The sequence below is a fragment of the Mustela erminea genome, chromosome 9, assembly GCF_009829155.1.
Source record: "Mustela erminea isolate mMusErm1 chromosome 9, mMusErm1.Pri, whole genome shotgun sequence".
NCBI classification, from domain to species: domain Eukaryota; kingdom Metazoa; phylum Chordata; class Mammalia; order Carnivora; family Mustelidae; genus Mustela; species Mustela erminea.
Window position 1 is genome coordinate 39,096,526 of NC_045622.1, and position 13,132 is coordinate 39,109,657.

The window sequence follows — 13,132 nt, forward strand, 5'->3', positions numbered from 1 at the left end:
ACAGATAAGGACACCAAGACCCATAAGAATAAAGAGACTCACTAAGGCCAGGGCTCAGGACTGCCAGGTTCAGAGCTGATACTACATGGAAACACTGCATCAACTGAATTAGTTTCTCTTTGAGTTATGTAACAATTTGAGGGCTGTGGTTTATCATGGCTTTGCAGGGATCCTCGTCTCTTGACACTTTGTTAATCTCCCTGGTGCTACTCCCACCTCTAAGTAGTTAACTGTAAGTAAACATTTAAGAGCCCTGGGGGACAGTTACTTCTAAAAACCCTTCAGGTGAATCCTTCATAACGCAGAATGCTGTCATAATATGAAACAACAAAACAAAACAAAACAAAATCATTTAACCCTTCAAAAGTTGGAACCTTTGCATACTGAGTCTTTCAGCAGGGCACACTGCTACAATGTTTTCCTTATGAAACAGAATCTTATATGCAAGTAGAGAAAAACTACAATCCACGCTGAAATGGCATAGTATTGTTGTGTACAGAAATTTGGATTTAACTCCAAAAACCTGAGCAGGACTAAGCTTGTCAGCTTCAGTTGTGGAGACCAAAATATGTCATCAAGTTTTGGTATCTTTATTTTGGGGAGGAAAAAAGTCCTATCTGGCACCAACTATTTTTTAAAAACCTGCAGATTTTTCCATTGACTTAGAAAATAAGTGAGTGCTAAAAGTGAGGAATTCTGCAAAATTCTGCAAAGTAAACACTAGAATGAGATTTTGGCTCCTTTTTTTAGCATGCTAAGACAACTGTTAAGCTGTTTAAAAAAAAAAAAAAAAAAAAACAGTGTGCTTTCCCACACTGAAGCCAAGCTATTTGTGAAGCCAATATGATAGTTACGGTGTTTTAGATGCTCTGCACATTGATTTATTCTACTGTTGCTGGATTAAACAAAGCACTTAGTTCCCAACCTCAGAGCCTATTTTCTATGACTTAGCAACATAATCAATATTTTTTGATATAATCTCCAAAGAAATCATCAAGCCATCAATCTTGAAGACATTTATTTTTCAGAGCAGTAGGCTGGGCCTCCCCCATCCTGCCCTGGGAGGCCTAAGAGAGACTGGATCTTAGCCTTCAACTCAGAAGGGCATGCAGATTTTTCTTTCCAGGGATGAATAAATACGGGTGACCTCAGAGGCAGCTCCCAGCTCTTACAAAGGCCACCTCTCTGAGTGAGCCTGGACTCGGCAGGGGGCCTCTGCTTGCTTGGGTAACCCGGGGAAGCTCTTTTCTGCCATCATTAAACGGGCCTCCTTAAATCACTGGGATTTCTGAACATTAGAAATGGCATCTTGCAAGAACATTCTATTTTCATTCCATCTCTTCTTATCTTGTGTATTTTGAGAGGGTTTTACTGGCAGACAGAAAGGGTGCTTGGGAAATGTGCTATGATAGGCGGTAAAACAAAGAACAAAATCAGTCTCTGAAGGGCCTCCTCTTCCCTGGCTCCCTTGATGAAGACAACTTGTGTCAGAAGCTGCTCAGTGACACACTGGCTGTATGCGTGATGTTTTCCGGACATGTGGTCTGGCACCGGACTGCCTGAGTTTGAATCCCATCTCTGCCATTTCCTAGCTGTGTTATGTCAGGCATGTTACTTAACCTCTCTGTGCCTCAGTTTCTTCTGCTCACAAATGGGAATGATAAGGCTAGCCAATTAAGATTTTTTACTTAATAAAGAGAAAGCATTTAAAACAGTTCATGTCACACAGTAAATATAAAGTTGCTAGCTATTAATATCATTAACTAAGGTAGTTTTTAGAGAAGAAAACAAAATCTGTGAGTCACAAGATAGGGATCATGGAGGTTTACAATGTCCTCTGACAGTTCCTTTTCCAGTAGCAAAAGGCACATCAAAAGTGAAGGAAAAGTTATCTTTTCTTTATTGAAACAAATGATTACTACAGTAGACCCAAGGTTCAGAGAAATCGGACTTGAATCCAGGCTTTGTCACTGACCGGCAGGGTGACATTGGAATAATTCTTAAACCTTTTTAAGTCTCACCTTAGGGATTATAATAGCTCCCACTGTCACATAACAGGCTTACAAGTGTGTCTGGTACACAACAAACGTTCCATAAATATTAACTGACATTAAAATTATGAAGGCGTTCAGAAGAAGAGATACAAAATGGAAAACAAATGAAAACTGGACCCTCTACGGGGTAGCCCCACCCTAACAGGAAAGCCACCCTTTCATGAAACCCAGACTCACTTTCCCCCGCATCCGCCCAGGTTGGGGTCAGTGCCCAAAACGGGCTGTGCCTGGTGGCATGGGTCAGGGGCTGTGGCCACAGCTCTGTAGCTGACTCCAGCACCTGCAAGGAATATTTCACAACTCAGGAAACTAAAGCCGCATTAGGGAGCTACTTCTCAGACCTGGCATTTAATTCCTGAGGGGTTCTAGCAGGATTTCCCCTTGCCGTGATGAGTCCCAGAACAGCCAGGTACTGCAAAACCCTATCTCCCAAAGCAACCAATTCTGATACTGCTCCAATTATCATTCTCGTGGCACTACTTTATGTTCTGGGCTCTTGCTCCTGAAATCAGTTATAGACTGTCTGTATGACACATTTGGGGATAAAGTTTTACTCTCTGGCTGATGCTAATGGCTTTCTGATGAGAAGAAAAAATGTTTACTCTGTGGTTTTCTTCATACAAACCATTGTAGCTAGCGAGTGCAGAGGATAATCTACTAGGCATTCAGGTCACAAATAATTCATGCCATGCCATTATTCAGATTATATCATGATATATGGAACCAGGGCCATGTAAATTCACTGAGTTTTACAGTCAAAAGGACTGTAAAGTCGTCTAGTCCAAAACCCTCATTTTAAAGTGGAGGGAACACATTGGGAAAGGTTAAGTGATTTGGACAGGGTCACACAGCTTGCCTGGGGGAAAAAGCAAACATCGGACCTCAGGTGTCTCCTGTGAATGCGACTCACTGCTGCTGCCTCATTTAAGAATACAGGTCTCTGCTTGTTCATCTCCACAAATGTTACTCATCTTCTCAGATTTAACTAAAATGCCACCTACTCTGTGAAGCAATCCCAGAGATTTCTGTTCAAAAGTGAGCTCTAGTCCTTTTTTAAAATATTTTATTTGAAAGAGAGAGAGAGAGAATGAGAATGAGTTGGGGGAAGAGTAGAGGGAGAGGGAGAAGGTGAGACTATCAAACTGAGCACAGAGCCCTGCACACAGCCCTGAGATCATGACCCGAGCCAAAATCAAGAGTTGGTCGCTCAACCAACTGAGCCACCCAGGTACCCCAAAGTGAGCTCCAGTCTGATAGCTGTGATTGTTAAGTTTTAGTGAACATCAGAATCACAGTAGGACTGGGCTCCATTCCAGAGTTTCTGGATCAGTTGGCAGAGACTTTATAATTCTAGCAAGTTCCCAGGAGATGCTGGTCCTGGCACAACCATACTCTGAATACCACTGCTCTGAACTTGTCTATATTTTATCTATATGTTCTTCTCAGATAACACTTTCTTCCTTGTATTAAAGTTACTTATGGGGGTGCCTGGGTCGCTCAGTTGGTGAAGCGTCTGCCTTCAGTTCATCAGGTCATGATCCCAGGGTCCTGGGATGGAGCCCTATGTTGTGCTCCCTGCTCAGTGGGGAACCTGCTTCTCCCTCTCCCTCTGTCTCCCCAGCACCCACTCGTGCTCTCTCTCGCTCTATCTCTAATAAAAATAATAAATAAAATCTTTAAAAATTAAAAAAAAAATAAAGTTACTTCTGTGTGTTTTTAAATTATATACTGGACAATAATCTCCCTTATTTCTTCTTCTCACAGTATCTATCTAACGAAGTGCTTAGAAAAGACAAAAATCTGATGAATGTTGGTGAAGTAAAATTTGTCCGGTCAGCATCCTCTGTAACTCTATAACATGCTCCAGAGAGAAGATCTAAATGAACTGTCGGACAAATCAGGAATTATGACTATAAAACTTATGGACCCCGGGTAAATAGCTAGTCTACCATTTCCTAAACCATGTCCCATAACACATTACTTTATGACGTAGGAATATGTGTGCAACTAAAACAACATTTTAGGAAATACAGGTTGAATAAAGGTAAATAGATTTGTCACTTTAGAACTTCCTGGAGCTTTTTGTATGCTCCAAAAGAAACAGTCTTCCTGTCCCGTCCTTAGTCACCTCTAATAATTTACCCCACTCTGTTGCCTCCTTATGAAAGCACGGTGTCTGCTGTCTACCTCCATTAGCAGAAGCGAAGTTCCCTGGCACATGGTCAGGACTCAGTGAATACCTGTTGCACACAAAAATATACTATGCGAATTGTGATTCTAAGGTGTATAATAATGTGTGCAACTTTTAAAATCTATTTCATCACGAATTTCCTCCCCACCCCCCAACCTTCACAATAGCCACCTGCAGGAGAAGAAGAGAGTATTTTCTGGAATACAGCGACGGAGACACTGATTGAGTCCAAGCTAGACGCTGTGGCCCAGAGAGGTCAAACAGCTGCCTGGAAAGCTTTGGAGGTGGGATGTAATCCCAGGATTCTTCAGACGAGTTCATTATTCTTCCTGCACCATATCACTGGGTATGGATTCTCATTTCAACTAAGCTGGGAGTTATCCCTGAAGAAATGGCTTCAATACTTGTTATATAAACACATCTCCGTGTTCGAACTGAAGAATGAGACAACTGTTCCGTGGCTGGTTATGCTTTTCTCTTTTCCTGTTAAAAAGACAGACAATCGGGTTCCTGGCTGACTCAGTTGGTGCAGCGTGTGACTCTTGACCTTGGGGTTGTGAGTTCCAGCCCCACGCTGGGCAGAGAGATTACTCAAAAATAAAATCTTTAAACAAAACCCCAGAAGTTTCAAGGACTATAAATAACAAAGACCAGCATGAGGCAAGAGGGGAAGAACGCTATTAATGTTAAATAATCACCCACATGGTCTCGTAGATTTGTTATCTATTTTCACTATGGTCAAAGGTGAAAAGCAGTTTGCCAAATCCAAAATACTCTTGAGATGTAAAACCTAAAACCAAGTTCATTTTTCACTCCTCCCTGGAAAACCCTGCTTGACTGCCTGAGCCCCAATTCTAAGCAGAGCTTTACAAGCAAAAAGAGCATTTCATCGACAAAGATATGGTATCACCTCCTGTCAGTCTAAACAAGGACAAAAATCCCAAACCAAAGCCTCCAGTTGGTTCTGCCAACCAGCCAAGCAGACCATTACCCAAACCCAACCTCTTTCATTACTATAATACTGTAAATTCTAATTTTTTTTCCAGTGGTGCAAATCTTCCCATTGTCTAAAAGTGTCTCTCAGGAGAAAAGTCAATCAGCATGAAGCGAGTGTAATTCACAGTGGTTCTGCGAAAAAAATGGAAGATTCAGCCACACAGCGGCAGTGTTATGAATACCCTCCTTTATTTTCTCCCCAGGTGCTAGAAATATTTCCATACAACACTGGTTAATGTCAAGTATCATTTCATCAGTAAATGCTTCAAATTCAGGGGTAATTCAACCAGGGGCTATCAGAAGGAAAGATTAGCATGTTGTTCAAGCCTTTTAAAAAATCATTTCTCCCTCCGGAGAAAGAAATTCATCATGGGGTAAAAGAAAAAAAAAATGTATGGAGAGGATATAATTTTCTCCTATGCTTGGCTGTCTAAGAAAATGTTCCAGAAAAATGCATGATTTCAATTTTTCTCTGGTGGGCCTTGCTGACAGAATCCAAAGGGTACATACACTACTAGTATTCACTTATGCTCAAGATTTCTTGAAAAAAAAAAAAAAAAAAAAGGAAAGAAAGAAAGAAAGAAAAAGAAAAGAAAAGCAATGGGAAAAAAACAAAAAAACAAAAAAACCTTTTCCAAATAACTGCATTTACTATGGAAAAACTGCCTGAAAGAGAACAAAACCCAAACAGTTTCAAACAGAACAGTGTCTTTAAACAGTGTTCAAACCAAGAGTTAGGAGGGCAGAATTCAGGTGAGGGAAAAAGCTGCCCTCTGCTTGCGACCTTCTGATACAATCCACATTTACTGCTGTGCTAAGTCCCCTCAGCCTGTCCTATTTCCAAATGTTAACATCCTTTTAGCCATCCCGATGGCCGTTCTCCTTTAAAAGTGATTCTCCTTCCAGCTAAAGGCTATTCTACATCCGTAAAACTAGGAATCAGGTCAAGAATGAGGGGGAGCCTCCCTCAGCACATCCCTCTCCCACTCTGGAAAGTGGTGGTAATGTCAAGGCAAGAGGGAGTGAATGCATCTGAGAAAGGGCTGTGGCGGGGGGGACTGTACACAGAGCTCCAGGACCTAAATGAGGGAAAGGATGTATCAGGCTTCCCTTTTCTGGAAGATCTGAACGGCCCAAGTAAGATGTGATAAATGACCAAACATCCTCAAGACTGCGGATGACTTTTGGGAGAATATAATTCAATTCCAAATTTCTCCAAGGTTACATGTGGGACCAGGTCTTACTCCGGACAAAGTGGACCATAGGCTCCAGTCGGCTGTTCTGGAAATGTCTGTGTTTGGCTGAATGTCTCTGTACAACAGGTTAATACTCTGGGTCACCTCGTGAAGGCTGGGCAAAGGGCAGATAAGGATGGGGAAAAAGAATACAAGGAATAGGTGTGCAAGATAGAAGGAAACAATAGATCAGGAAATAGGTGAGAACTGAAGAAAGTATCTCTGGCAGCAATCCTGATAAATTCAAAAAGAAGAGAGACAAAACAGTCTGATATTCAGAAGAGGAAGGCACTATGGAGAGAGGTAGGAATTACATTACAGGAGGAAGTAAAGAAGATTATTTGGGGCTAGGCAACAATAAGCATTGTCAGGATTTCTAAGAGCTTACATGTGGGTCAAGAAATGCAGTCTGGAAGTTTGCTGACAGCCCAGAAATCTTGTCAGTCACGTCTCCTCACATCGCCATCGATGACAACTGTGTCTTAGCAAACAAGGCAAAAATGCAAATTGGGTTCCTTCAGCTCTCCCACACTCCCCATTACGGCTATTTATTATTGACTGATGGGTTTATGCTGACGTGGCCTGGATTAGTACCCTGTGCTAATGAGACCAGGGTCACAGGTTCAATCCCACAGAGGGCTACACACAGGTCTACTCCTGAGAGCAGGTCAACAAGAACTGGTGAGCAGACCTCAGTGGGGTCTTGATGTTCACTTAAGAAAACATATTTCTTGAGAGGGGCAAAAGACATTCGGAGACATTTCCATAGATACAAGATGAAGGAGTGATCAAAGAACCTCAGAGGAGTTAGTAATTCTCAGCATAACTGCCCTGAGCTATTTCTACCCGAGGTCCAAGAACAGGCTTCCTCTCCCAACACAGCCCTAAATGGATTAAGTGGGAGACCACTCAGTGCATCAGGGCCCGCCTAACAAGAGCTCTGGCCCTGAGAGGTCCCGCCACAGAGAAAAGTCCAATGCCAAGGCCAGAGCCTAGTCATCTCTGAAGAATACCTGCCAAGCCCACCCGGACGACACAGATCAAGTGGGCTCAGTCTGAAATGCTGACGGACTTTCCGCACCTCTGTGACTACTCGCACACACAGCAACTGGGACTGAATTAGAAGCCAGTGTGGTGGGTGTGGCTCATGAGGTGGCTTCCCAAGGTACTCCTTCAATCCTCCTTCTGGGAATCCTGATATCTTTTTGGAAACTGAAAGCCAGACCCAAGAAAGAAGGCAAATGTACTAGGTTCAAAAAGAAAATGAATATATAAGAACTTGGTGAGTTCCGATCCCAGACTTTCTGGAGGTGGAGTTGATCAAAGTGCATGGCTAATGAGGAAAAGGAGGGTGTCACTGAGCTCTAGGTGCTGGCTATCTGTGAAGAGATGACAGGAACCCTGTAGCGTCAACCTCCTGACGAGCCTGACACATCATGCTTGGTCCCCCACACCATTCTACCACAAACAGCCCATCACATACCTAAAACCTGGCGATCTCCTAACCCTGCAGAGACACTGCAACATCTTCCCCGTGTTTTCAGGAGAACAAAGACCAAAACTGTCAACATGGAGAAGGTTCTGCCAGACTTGGCCCCGACTGCTTTCCTGTCATCTCTAACCACACTCTCCCTTCCAGCCACACTTGCCTTTTCAAATCAGGTGCTCCCCTCCTGCTCTTTCACCTCAGCTTCGCTCTCTTCCCATTCCTGGTTCCTTATCACAGAAACACACGCACAAGGTCGGTAATCCCAGTTTCTGTATCCTTTGGTGCACATGTCTCTGATCCCCAAGACTAGCTGTGGCCTCTTGTGATATGTTCTTACGGCACCCGGAACATTTCCTTCTTGCACTTATTACCATTTTAATTATATTTTAGCAAGAGGATTCGATTACTGTCTGTGATTCCAACCTGAGTATAAACTGTCTGAAAGAAGAGACTGTCTCCTACTGTCTGTGATTCCAACCTGAGTATAAACTGTCTGAAAGAAGGGACTGTCTCCTATGGTCACCATTGTTGTTCTGCCCCCCAAAAATGTAGAATTAAAGCAGTGATTCCCAACTGTCCCCAACAGAGGACATCTGGCAGTGTCTGCAGATATATTGTGTTGTCACTATAAGGAGAGGGTGACTACTGGCATCTAGTGGGTACAGGCTGATAGGATGCAGGTAAACATCTTATAAGGCACAAGAGAGCCTCCCAAGCAAAGAATTGCCTGGTTTAAAATGTCAATAGCGCTGAAGTCATGCTTGGATTATAGAAACTAGGGCAATTCTTTTAAGAAGGGCAGAGGCAAGTATGTAGAAAGAAGTGCTTCCCAAGGAGCATGGTTCACAGCCAAGACACTGCTCAGAGTTCCTTTGGTGCCACGGAGATGGTCCCCAAATAAGGCCCAGGGAGATCAGCAGTGGGTATTTGGTGCTAAGAACTGGCTAGGAAGGCTTCTACCCCCACAATATGACCCTGGCTACATTGTGAGCTCCCCATCTGCAACACGGAATGAAAAAACCTTCACCTTTCCATGGTAGAGCCATGTGACCTGATTTCTCCAGGAAGTATTCAAGTCTGGCAAGGCCATCAGTCACCCTGACAGCTAGAATCCCTGTTTGCTCCCAAGGACTGATGTTCTCCAGTTTTCCACCACCCTGACTTGGATCTCACTCTTTACAGAAGCATTTATTCTGCCAACAAAATCAAGACCCCGCAAGATTGATCTTTCCAGGTCAATAGAGGGCCACTTCTCTAGAGGTTTACATAATTTTCTCTACATGACTACTAAGACCACAGCCTCCCAAGTATTCAAACAGTCTTTCACCTCTTCCATAGCTTTGGGGGAATCATTTTCCTCCGCAGCCTGGTGTACAAGGCAGAGCTCTAGACCCCGCCCTGAATCAAGAGCCCAAGCATCACAGCCCCCAGAGCTGTGCCACGAGCTACAAGAATCAAAACAGATTTTTAAACATCCCTTAATATCCACAGCTGCTGGCAAGTAAAGGTGATTGTTACTCCGACGAGCCTTAAACCGAATCCTCTGATTCCACGTACACAGACTTTTCTCTAGTCCACCTCTGAGTATACGTAGTTAAGAACCAAGTAGACTTTGCCACTAATTATGTATTACAAATAAACAGTTTACACAAGCATATGTAAACTGTGAAAGGGGGAAGCAGCCATTCTGAGCATCCACAGCAGATGTTTAGGGACAGCTGTACAGGGAAGCTGACGAGAATGTAGATGAAATTTATTTTAAAGTCCCACAAGGGCGAAAGAAGGTTTGTTTAACCTTTACCAAGCCATTCCATCTAACGGGTTCAGATCTGCATTTTCCTTTCGAACAGATTTCTACCGCTGTGCTGAACAAGGCTTTTCCACTCCCCCCCACCTTTTTTTAAACGAAAGAAAGAAGCCCTAGTGGTTTGACCATTATGAGCAAATGTCATTTCGCCATTACAAATGTAAGCTCCAAAATCTGCTTTTTAGGGTCCATGTTGTTAGGAAATGCTAACAGGTAGGAGTAAACATGATTCACAAAGAATTTAGCAACAGAAAGGTCTGTATACCAAACACTGTTCTGAGCTTCAAGAATCCACTAGCCTACACTGCTGTTTTTAAGAACTTCTGTCTTGCATGTCAAAAAGAAAGATGCTGGGGTGCCTGGCTGCCTCAGTCAGTTAAGCGTCTGCCTTCGGCTCAGGTCATGATCCTGGGGTCCTGGGATCCGGGGATGGAGCCCCATGTCTGGCTCGTTGCTTAGCAGGGAGCTTGCTTCTCTGCTCCTCCTCCCTGCTTGCACTCTTATTCTATAAGTGCACGTTCTCTCTCTCTCAAATAAACACATAAATAAACAGAAAGAAATAGAGAGAGAGAGAGAGAGAGAGAGAGAGAGAGAGAACTAATTATTCTCCACCTCATAAGAGTAACAATATCATCCTTCTATTTCTTCTGTGTTTTTAGGTGAAAGAACAAATGGTATGATTAGTGAAAAATGACTTAGATTAAAGATCCCTAACCAGAATTTTAGGCATTACCTACCCTTTGCCTCACATCTAATCTGCAAGATCAAAACCATTCCTTCAATCAATGCTTGTTGAATGGGGAATAATAGTGACGGTAGAAGGAGCGCTCACCCTATTGCCAGACCTGGTGTATCGCTATGTTATCTCAAGTGACTTGAAGGCTGGTGTTTCCAGAGTTAGGGAAATGAAAAGGAAGGGATTTCAGAAGTAGTTCAGTCCAGCGGTCTTGCCATGGAGGGTTGAACAATCCTACTCAGAACTCAGTACTCACCCCCCAGGCTAGCTAATAACAGGGCCAGGAAGAGAACACAAACTTCAGACCAAAAACAACAGTTAAAATACCATTATATTTTAAAAATAAGTTTCTGGAAGTACAAAGAGAATGCTTATTTACCATACTCTCATAGAATCTTTGATGAACATCATAGAGTTTATGACCCTACCTCTCCCACTCAAGAGTTTACTTGGATTCCACACACCACTAGGAAGAAATCAGAAAATGTAATTTAGTAGTTTAAGATTATTTGGCTTCGGGGCGCCTGGGTGGCTCAGAGGGTTAAGCCTCTGTCTTCGGCTCAGGTCATGATCTCAGGGTCCTAGGATCGAGCCCTGCATCGGACTCTCTACTCAGCAGGGAGCCTGCTTCCTCCTCTCTCTCTCTCTCTCTCTCTCTCTCTGCCTGACTCTCTGGCTACTTGTGATCTCTCTCTGTCAAATAAATAAATAAAATCTTTAAAAAAAAAAAAAAAGATTATTTGGCTTTGCATCTGAATAGTTACTGGTTATTTTATCTCATTTTTAAAAGATTTATTATTTATTTATTTATTTGAGAGAGACAAAGAGAAACAGGGGTAGGAGGAGAGGGAGAGAGAGAGCATCTCAAGCAGACTCCGCACTAAGTGCGGAGCCAGATGCAGGGCTTGATTCCAGGATCTGAACTGAAATCAAGAGTCATACGCCCAACTAATGAAGCCACCTCTGGCACCTCTGGTTATTTGACTTTATAAAAAATGGCAAAACAAACAAACAAACAAACAAAAAAATTAGTTTTGGTCTAGACCATCAAAATCCCTCCACTAAGTAAAAGTGAGGCAAATGAATAAATTATTTGTGTAATTTTGCCCTTCACAGTTCATGTACAGATTATATAGAACATACACCCATATGATTCAACACATATCAATGCTCTTTTGAATGTTTGTGTCTATCTCATTTTGGATATTTGGGAATGACCTTGTTGCTCTAACTACTCCTTCCTTCTCCATTGATTCAACTTTAATTTCAGCCCCAAACAATTTTTTTCCTACCTCACATTCACAACTCACATGGCACAGTGTGTCCACTGGATTCTGCACCAGGACCTCCCCAAAACCATTAGCCTACAACTGGAAAACTATGAATATACTTAATATTACTTAACTCAACACTACTTAACACCACTGAACACGAAACGTAAAAATGGATAAAATGGTAAATTTTATGCTACATGTTATTTATCACAATTTAAAATAAAATACTTTAAAAAAACACTGGCCTTCTTCAAAATCAGGGCTTTTATGTTTTTTTATATCATATTTATATGCTGGCATACAATGCAAAATATTTGAGATTTTCAGCAAAGCCACAATTTTTTTGGAGGGGTGAGAGAGTAATTATTGCAGACTACATAATTGTGAACAGTTACCATACTCAGGCCCCAGGAAGCACACAGGAACTGCCGTACATCACCTTCTGTCCATCATCCGATCCATTTCAAAACTCTCCTGCCTGTCAAGTAAACCATAATCAACTACTTAAACCTAAATAATAACTTCAAGGAGTGTAACCTTCAATTTCAAGTCATTTGGGAATTTTGCATACATTCAATGTCTGAGTGGGGAGGAAGGCATTCGGGGACTTTGTGCCTTTATTTTTTAAATCAAAAGTAAGTCTGTAGACCAACCGAACATGAATCCAGCACACAGGACAGGAGGAAATGGGTAACTCTTGGGGATATTCAAAGGTAACTCTCAGGGATATTCAAAGCAGATGACAGAGATGGCTTTGTGTCTAATGCTCCCGCTGTGGCATCATCAGAGTTTTACTGTGGTAAGCGCTTCTCCTTTCTAATATATGCAGAGTTCATCAAGATCCTGGCACATAGTCCCTTCAGGATAAGAATTTCCACAGGTCTAATCAATGGCGAACATACAGGGCAGTCCCTCCAGCTTGACATTCCCTCACATAAGCCTAATTTAATTGTGACCAATTCTTATCTGAGTCAGCTCTTCACTGACAGAAGAGAGGAGCTCTGAACAGGTTTCACAAATGCTCGCCTGGGGCGGTTTCAAAGTCTTTCCATAATGGAAGCCGCTATCTTTTCTCCTCAAGGTGGTGTTTTCATATTCTACCAGGGAAAGAATTATAAGCTCGAGATGAATGGCATTATTTGAACATAGGCTGTGCCCTCCTAACTCACAGAAAGAATCATGCCTTTTATCAAAAGCACTCTCCGGAATCCCTCTAGAGAGGACTGAAATTAAAAAACAGAAAAAGAAAATCATCGGTAACAGAGGAGCCTCTTATGTGGGGGTATAAAACGAATCACACTATAAGTGGGTGCTGAAAAGGTCACAGGGCATTCATAAGACAGTTCTCAC

General features: G+C 42.4%; 1 protein-coding gene across 5 annotated transcripts in view; it reads right to left on the reverse strand.

Moving 5' to 3' along the window:
- Positions 1 to 13,132, reverse strand: part of FAT3 (FAT atypical cadherin 3) — a 648,153-nt gene that overhangs the window by 508,170 nt on the left and 126,851 nt on the right. Inside the window, exon 2 of one of the 5 annotated variants that reach the window (XM_032359435.1) lies at positions 4,417 to 4,728. The exons of the other annotated variants lie outside the window; for them this stretch is intronic. The gene's annotated coding sequence lies outside the window, so the exon portion shown is untranslated. The remainder of the gene's footprint in view (positions 1 to 4,416; positions 4,729 to 13,132) is intronic. 5 annotated transcript variants of the gene reach the window in all.